Source organism: Branchiostoma floridae, chromosome 16, assembly GCF_000003815.2.
Source record: "Branchiostoma floridae strain S238N-H82 chromosome 16, Bfl_VNyyK, whole genome shotgun sequence".
NCBI lineage: Eukaryota > Metazoa > Chordata > Leptocardii > Amphioxiformes > Branchiostomatidae > Branchiostoma > Branchiostoma floridae.
Window position 1 is genome coordinate 14925145 of NC_049994.1, and position 6514 is coordinate 14931658.

The 6514-nt window shown below is 45.0% G+C and overlaps 1 protein-coding gene across 2 annotated transcripts in view; it reads left to right on the plus strand.

Moving 5' to 3' along the window:
* The first annotated feature begins 3015 nt into the window (after nt 1-3015).
* LOC118403756 overlaps nt 3016-6514 on the plus strand; it is a 16960-nt gene continuing 13461 nt past the window's right edge. The window contains exon 1 of one of the 2 annotated variants that reach the window (XM_035802552.1): nt 3016-3316. The gene's annotated coding sequence lies outside the window, so the exon portion shown is untranslated. Of the gene's footprint in view, nt 3317-5490; nt 5738-6514 lie in introns of those variants that run through there. The other variant, XM_035802553.1, reaches the window with a different exon arrangement.

Consider the following 6514-nt stretch of genomic DNA (forward strand, 5'->3'; position numbering starts at 1 on the left):
CGAACGTTCGACTTGGTTGAGAGTCGCTTCTTCTGGACCGGCATGCGGTCAGACGTTGACCTCTATGTCCAGACCTGCCAGCGTTGTGGCCTCCGGAAATTGCCGAGCCACACGGCAAGGGCTCCATTAGTCAGCATCCACTCCACCCCGTGTCGTCACGCGGTGCTTTATGAATCTAATGAAATAAAGAGGAGTTTTCTACTGTACGATGCTGTCCTATCGCCCATTACTACTCTTATTTATGCGCGACTAGACAGGTGATAAACGGATGGGCGGGTCTGTAAGTCAGTGGGGGGAGGAGCTGTATGTTGGACTGATGCCTTGGAAAGCCTAACTTCGGGCAGCGTTGCCGGGTAGCGGGAATGTCTCGGTATCAAGAAGGCGCAGCTGATAGCACAGTTTCTATACACTCTACCCCCGGGACTTAGCTTAGGCTATAGCTAGTGATAGAACTCTATGTTTTTGTCAAGTAAGGATACGAGAAGCAGAGTAGTGTTAAGGATAGGGTGTGGCCAGGTTGTCCGTTCTCTTTACCTTGCAGCGTGGCGTGACCCCGACGGCAGGCGAGCGCCCACCATCCTGATCTCCACAGTGACGTCAGCGGCCATTCGGCAGGGGCAGGACGCAGCGCCCGCGGGGAACATGCAGGTAGCAGTCATCAGACGGCGGACGGCCAGCGCACCAGAGCGGAAAACCAGAGGTCTCGGTCAGACGGCCATCCACGTGCCAACGGTCAACAGACGGCGGACAGCCACCGAGCACCGACACCGGAATAGATGTCGTGCCGTGTCTACGATTACGAACTCTTAATCGAAATGATTGCTCGAATTTTATAGGACTGATTAGGTCCGGTTGACCCATACCTTGTACGGTGTGTCGTAATTTGACAGACGAATATCTTGAGTCGGCTGAACCCGAGACAAGTAACACGACGTGTATAGTACTAATGTTTCACCATGTATGTTTCGTACTACTTATATATAGAAAATGAAAAAGTGGCATTCTTTGTTCGCTCGTATCTGAGTCAGTAGAGGCGTCAGGTTTTGTTCAATGCGTGGGCGCATTTCTTCAAACTAGGGGGATGTAATATATCATATGTATGATATACTAGTGATGATTGTCCCCATATGGGAACCGCCGTATTGCTGACCAGTACCCCAGAGACTTCAGGTTTCTGGGAAAGACTTGCTTGTACCCTCTCGAGACCGTCGACAGGGGCGGCTCCTTTAGGAACTGACATGACGAATGAGCATATGTTTCGAATAGTCTGTCCTGGTCGGGTAGATAAAGAGCAGAGATGTAAAGGAAAGGCAGAACAGATTTGACCAGAGAGGTGAGAGGAGTGCGAGATTATCCGGTGTGAATAAAGATCAATTTCTGCCACGACAACAACGTTTCTGTTCTCACTCGCTTGCTGTGGATTACCCTCACTTTCTCTACAGAAGCAAAAGTGGAAAAAAATCAAGGTTGAATTGGAAGCCTTTTTGTGTGAATTATTTCGTCCATTTTCAACTTAGAATCATCATTAGAACACTACGAAGGCCAAATTTTCGTGAAAATACAGCGTGTTCCATATTCTATATCTAGCTCCCCCATAGCAAATTGCATGCTATGGCCCAGGAACTAAAATACCTTTGTGATACGAAAATAGTAAAAAAATCATTTAAAACGGATGTACTTAAAAATATGCTCAGCAGCTCAAGCCACCCTAATGGCATTTCAGATCATTTGGATAGTTAAGCGTGGCATAGGACACTGATATTTGGCTTCTAATCTGAAGCATTGTGTATTGTGCTTTGGTCTCAAAGAAAATACCTTGTTACCATGCAAATGGAGGTCTAGTATTTGGTCTTTCTCTCTCTCTCTCTCTCTCTCTCTCTCTCTCTCTCTCTCTCTCTCTCTCTCACTCACTTATGTTTGAAGCTCAAAAGTAGGGATGTCAGGGAATCAGAAGATGTTCAAATTACAGGGAGTCAATTTGATACTTGTAGGATAACAGTGCATCTCTATGACAGAGATTCTGGGCTAAGATTAAAGTCAACGCAAGGATTGTCGTTAGAAGACTTTCCACATATTGCAGCCAAGTTTGATTGGAATTTTGGTGACATTCAGATACGGTAACCTGGCCCGTGGCGGCTGTTCGAGTACGGATCGGACCACTTCCGGCAGGTGGTGGAGGAGATCGCCGGACCGCTTCCTGCGCAGGCGCAGTCGCAACAACCTGTTAACACACGGAGGCGAACACGGAGAGCAAGTGACTCGGAAGTCCAAATAAAAACAGATGGCCTGTAATATGGAGTAGCCAAATATAGTAAGCTAACACAAAACTGTAAATGTGTGCTATCCGAAAATCGAGTAAGAAACAACTTTAACTATATATACCATTTATAAATATCAACTGCTATAGTCTCATGTTATCTTACCACCCAGTGCCAAACTTCTGGAAACTTGTTATTGTCATGCAACTTTATGTTAAAGATTAACTCCATGTTAAAGTTCTTTGTTTGTTACACCGGCACCCCAAGAAAAGACTCGCCCGCTATCAACTTCCCGCTATATACAAATGTACTAAATCTATCGAGAGCTACAGTTCAGAACCTTCTCCATCGCTATGCAATTAAGGTCATGTTTAAACTTTACCTCAGCTCAAACGTTGTCGTTGTTAATAATTTTCATGTAGTCTTGCCAACACCTTGGCTTAGATGGTGGCCTTCGTTGTGACCATTAAGAAGGGAAGGCTTATGCCAAACAACACCGGACTTCGCTCCTTTCATTGTCTCGCCCAAGTAGCATGAAGGGGGAGGGGTAATTTCTAAAGACATTTGCCTGATTTGGTTGGTTGTACACGGTCGACAAATTAAGCGGTTTTGTTTGGCTGAGAGTCACCAATGTTTGTCCTGCGGTATCACCTTCCCATTGCCAAGGTACACTTGTCACCAACGGAGCTCGGCACCATAGAAACGTCACAATAAGATAAACACCAAGCTTTCAAGTTGACTGTTGCGGTGGCATCGTTTCCTTTGAGTGCGTCAAGTTACCAGTACAGACCAATCGCGGCACAAGTATTTCTGTTTTCCGTCGTACCCGTTTTGATTCCAACACAAAGAGCGTTAGCGTAAACACCAAGCTTTCCAGAGTGCGTTAAGTGACCAGTATAGACCAATCGCGGCACAAATATTTCTGATTCCTGTCGATAGGTCGCACTCGTTTTCTATCCCACACCAAAGAGCAGGGAACTCGTCTAGTCTACAGACCAGAGAGGTGACATTTCGCCGTACATTCAGATATCCACAAGGTCGTCCACACAAAGTCAAAGGTGAGCCAACCATGCAGCTTTAAAATATCCCATGCAATGTGTTCGTTTACTACATCTAGACTAGGGCTGGGTATCGGTACATTGTACCGGTACAAAACCGTTTTTTTTATTGGACCGGACCTGAAAAAAATAGGTAGACCGGATGTTGGACCGATTAGAAAATTAACAGATTATTTTATCAGGCATTCACACGTTTTGGCGCTTGCAGGTGGAAGAAAATAAGAAGAGTGAAGTAGAGTAGAGTATAGTAATTTCTACCAAGTTTTACAGCCAATAGCACAGGTGCAGTTAGCGTTGCAGGATTTTTAAAACGCCATTGTAAGTCTGGTACTCCACCAAACAGATTTCTTTGTAGTGAAATGGACCAATTGGTATGAGTCATACTGAATCAGGCCCAGGTTCAGGTCCGGACCTGGACCTGATCCTTTGGACCTGAACCGGACCTGGACCTGTATTTTCTGTACCGGCACCCACCCGTAATCTAGACAGTTGCTTTCTGATGCCCGAACTGCTGTAGTCAAATGTATGCGCCTGGCAAACATACCATTTTGTCTTGAACAGAAATTGTTGACCAAGATTGTATGCCACGTGTAGTACAGCTGAAAACTATAATGGCGTCGGTGTTGCGTGACGGTTACTCAGAAAAAGGTTTCCTGGTTCGATTCCAGCCATGCCTCAGACAGTATTGTGCTAGCCTCCAACAGGCCTTCCTACGGTGGTGCAGGGATCGAAGAATTCGGCAAAAAATCGGGACATTGGCCAGCGGAGTCATTCTACGCTAAGATCCATCTTTCCCCTCCGGTTGCAAAACTCCCCTGGCAAATTTTTCCCCCTACTTTAATCATGTAGTCCCCGCTGAAGTTAAGAGAACGTACGTCAGTGCAGAAACGTCCCACTTATCATTCCCCATACCTAATATGTGAGATGCCTTCTGCACTGTAGCGGAGGACTACATGATTGAGATACAGTCATATCATTAATAGTACTGATGATAGGTTTACTGCAAATACTTGCCTGATAGCTAATTGCGAATACAAGTAACATTTATGTAAGGATCATACATACATCCTATGTCAAACTATAAATGTAGAATATGTAAAAGTAGATCGAGCCAGTTTGACTTTTTCTCTTGAGGCAGTGGAAACGAATTTACCCGCTACTTCTATCATACGATTGATTGTTAGTTTGGAAAATGCGAAACCAGATATTAGCCGAGCGTGAGGCAAGGTGAGCCAAATGCAACCGTCTTTTATTCTTCTGCAGACAGTGCATAGCAGTATTCATTGCAGAACCACAGAAAACCAATCATGCATGAAACACATTGCAAAGAATTTGAATCCCCGGACAAGTCAGTTGCGTCTTGTTGAACTTGTTGACACCGAACGTTTGTTGACTCTCTCGACCACCTGCATTCCGTTTCACGCCATATAGATTTATTTCTGATAGCTAAACACCCAGATACAGCACCAGATACAGGCTATCCCCCGGATAAAGCCTAATTAGTGCTTATAATCGCTCTCGAGTTATGAGTAGGGTGGGTACCGGTACAGAAAATTCAGGTCCAGGTCCGGTTCAGGTCCAGAGGATCAGGTTCAGGTTTGGACCTGAATGCCTGATCATATAATCTGTTCATTTTCCAACATGCGGTCCACCGAATTTTTTCAGGTCCGGTTTTTCCGGACCGGTCCAATAAGAAAGCCCTAGTTGTGAGTAATGTGAATAAATTACAAAGCGCCCACAGTACAAGTATCTTTTCTTCATTTCCTTTGTTCCCGCGTCTTGTCCGGTTTTCTCAGAAAAGAGTAGGCGTACTTCCGATGAACTTTTGACTCCGGCCCTGTTTGTTTAAACTTTGTCCACTGAGTCAGCTACCTTAAGTTCAACATAAAGTGAAGTGTCACGAGTGAAAACATGCGATACTGTAAATGCATTTAAGTTCGTGGGGATTTAATTTAGCGGTAGCGGGATACAGGACTGTTCGCGGTGGTTTTAAGTTTGCGGTAGCACCATGCACTGTAGTCTCTTACTGCCATGGAAAATGTTCGCGGTGGTTTTAAATTCAAAGTTAAGTGGCTACCGTGAAAACCGCGAACATAAAACCACCGCTAACATTTCTGCAGTATTTTACAGTATTTTATGCAAATGTTGTTTGCGTTTCGTGTAGTAAACAGTCACTTCGCGTGTGCAGTAAGCAGTCACCCCCCGAGTGTTGTAATGGAACAGCCCACTCCCACAACAATTACTTGACCAAGCCAGGAACATAACGGTAACGCCATACCTGTCTACTCCCTGACCTGGCTCAGTACAGCAGACCCTGAATAGCGCCGGAGCGGTACAGCTGACTACAGTCACTGTACGTGCGGACCTGGAGTTGGTAGCTGTCTGGTCAACGCAGTGACTCCTACAAGGGTGCTTTTAGAGGTACAGTCAAACCTGCCCAAGTCTACCACCCGGGGGACCGGGCAAAAGCGGTCGATTTGGACAGGTGGTCGGTTAGAAGGGTATCGACTCACAACATGTCCGATGCATAGTATTAATGCTTTCCGTTGTGTGGCAAATAGCAAGCACACGCACATGCATCAGCCGCCAGCTTTAATTTGAACATAACATCGTAATAGCAGTAAAAATCCGACGCAAACTGATCGAATTCGGCCCCAAATCGCGCTAATTATCATCGAAAATCGATGACACCTCAAGGTTGAAAATGAGGCGGTCGTTATGGGCAGGGGTTTGGTCCTGTGCGGTCCCAATTTTTGGCGGTCGCAGTCGTGTTAACCAGGTGGTTGTTGTGAAGAGGTAGCTTAATGCTTACGTCAATGGGGAAAATTTTCGGGACCGAGAAAAAGCGGTCGTAATGGCCTGGTGGTCGCTAAGAAGAGGTGGTAGTTTATCGGAACACATATAGTTACGATCTTTACTACTGATAACTTTGAACTCATAATGAATTGCGTAAAACTCGTCTATTTCCTAGTAGTGTATCGTATGAATTTCGTAAACATGGTATGCTTTCCGTAAAACTCGTACATGTATGAATGCTTAGGCATTCCTGTATGATCTCAAATCATATAGCGGCAACGTGCTGTTGAGTTATACGTGCTTTTAGCCACTGTAATAAAATTAGACTCTAGAAAGAAAGAAAAAAACTCAGCATGTAACATAACCATTATAATAAAATTAGACTCTAGAAAGAAAAAAAAA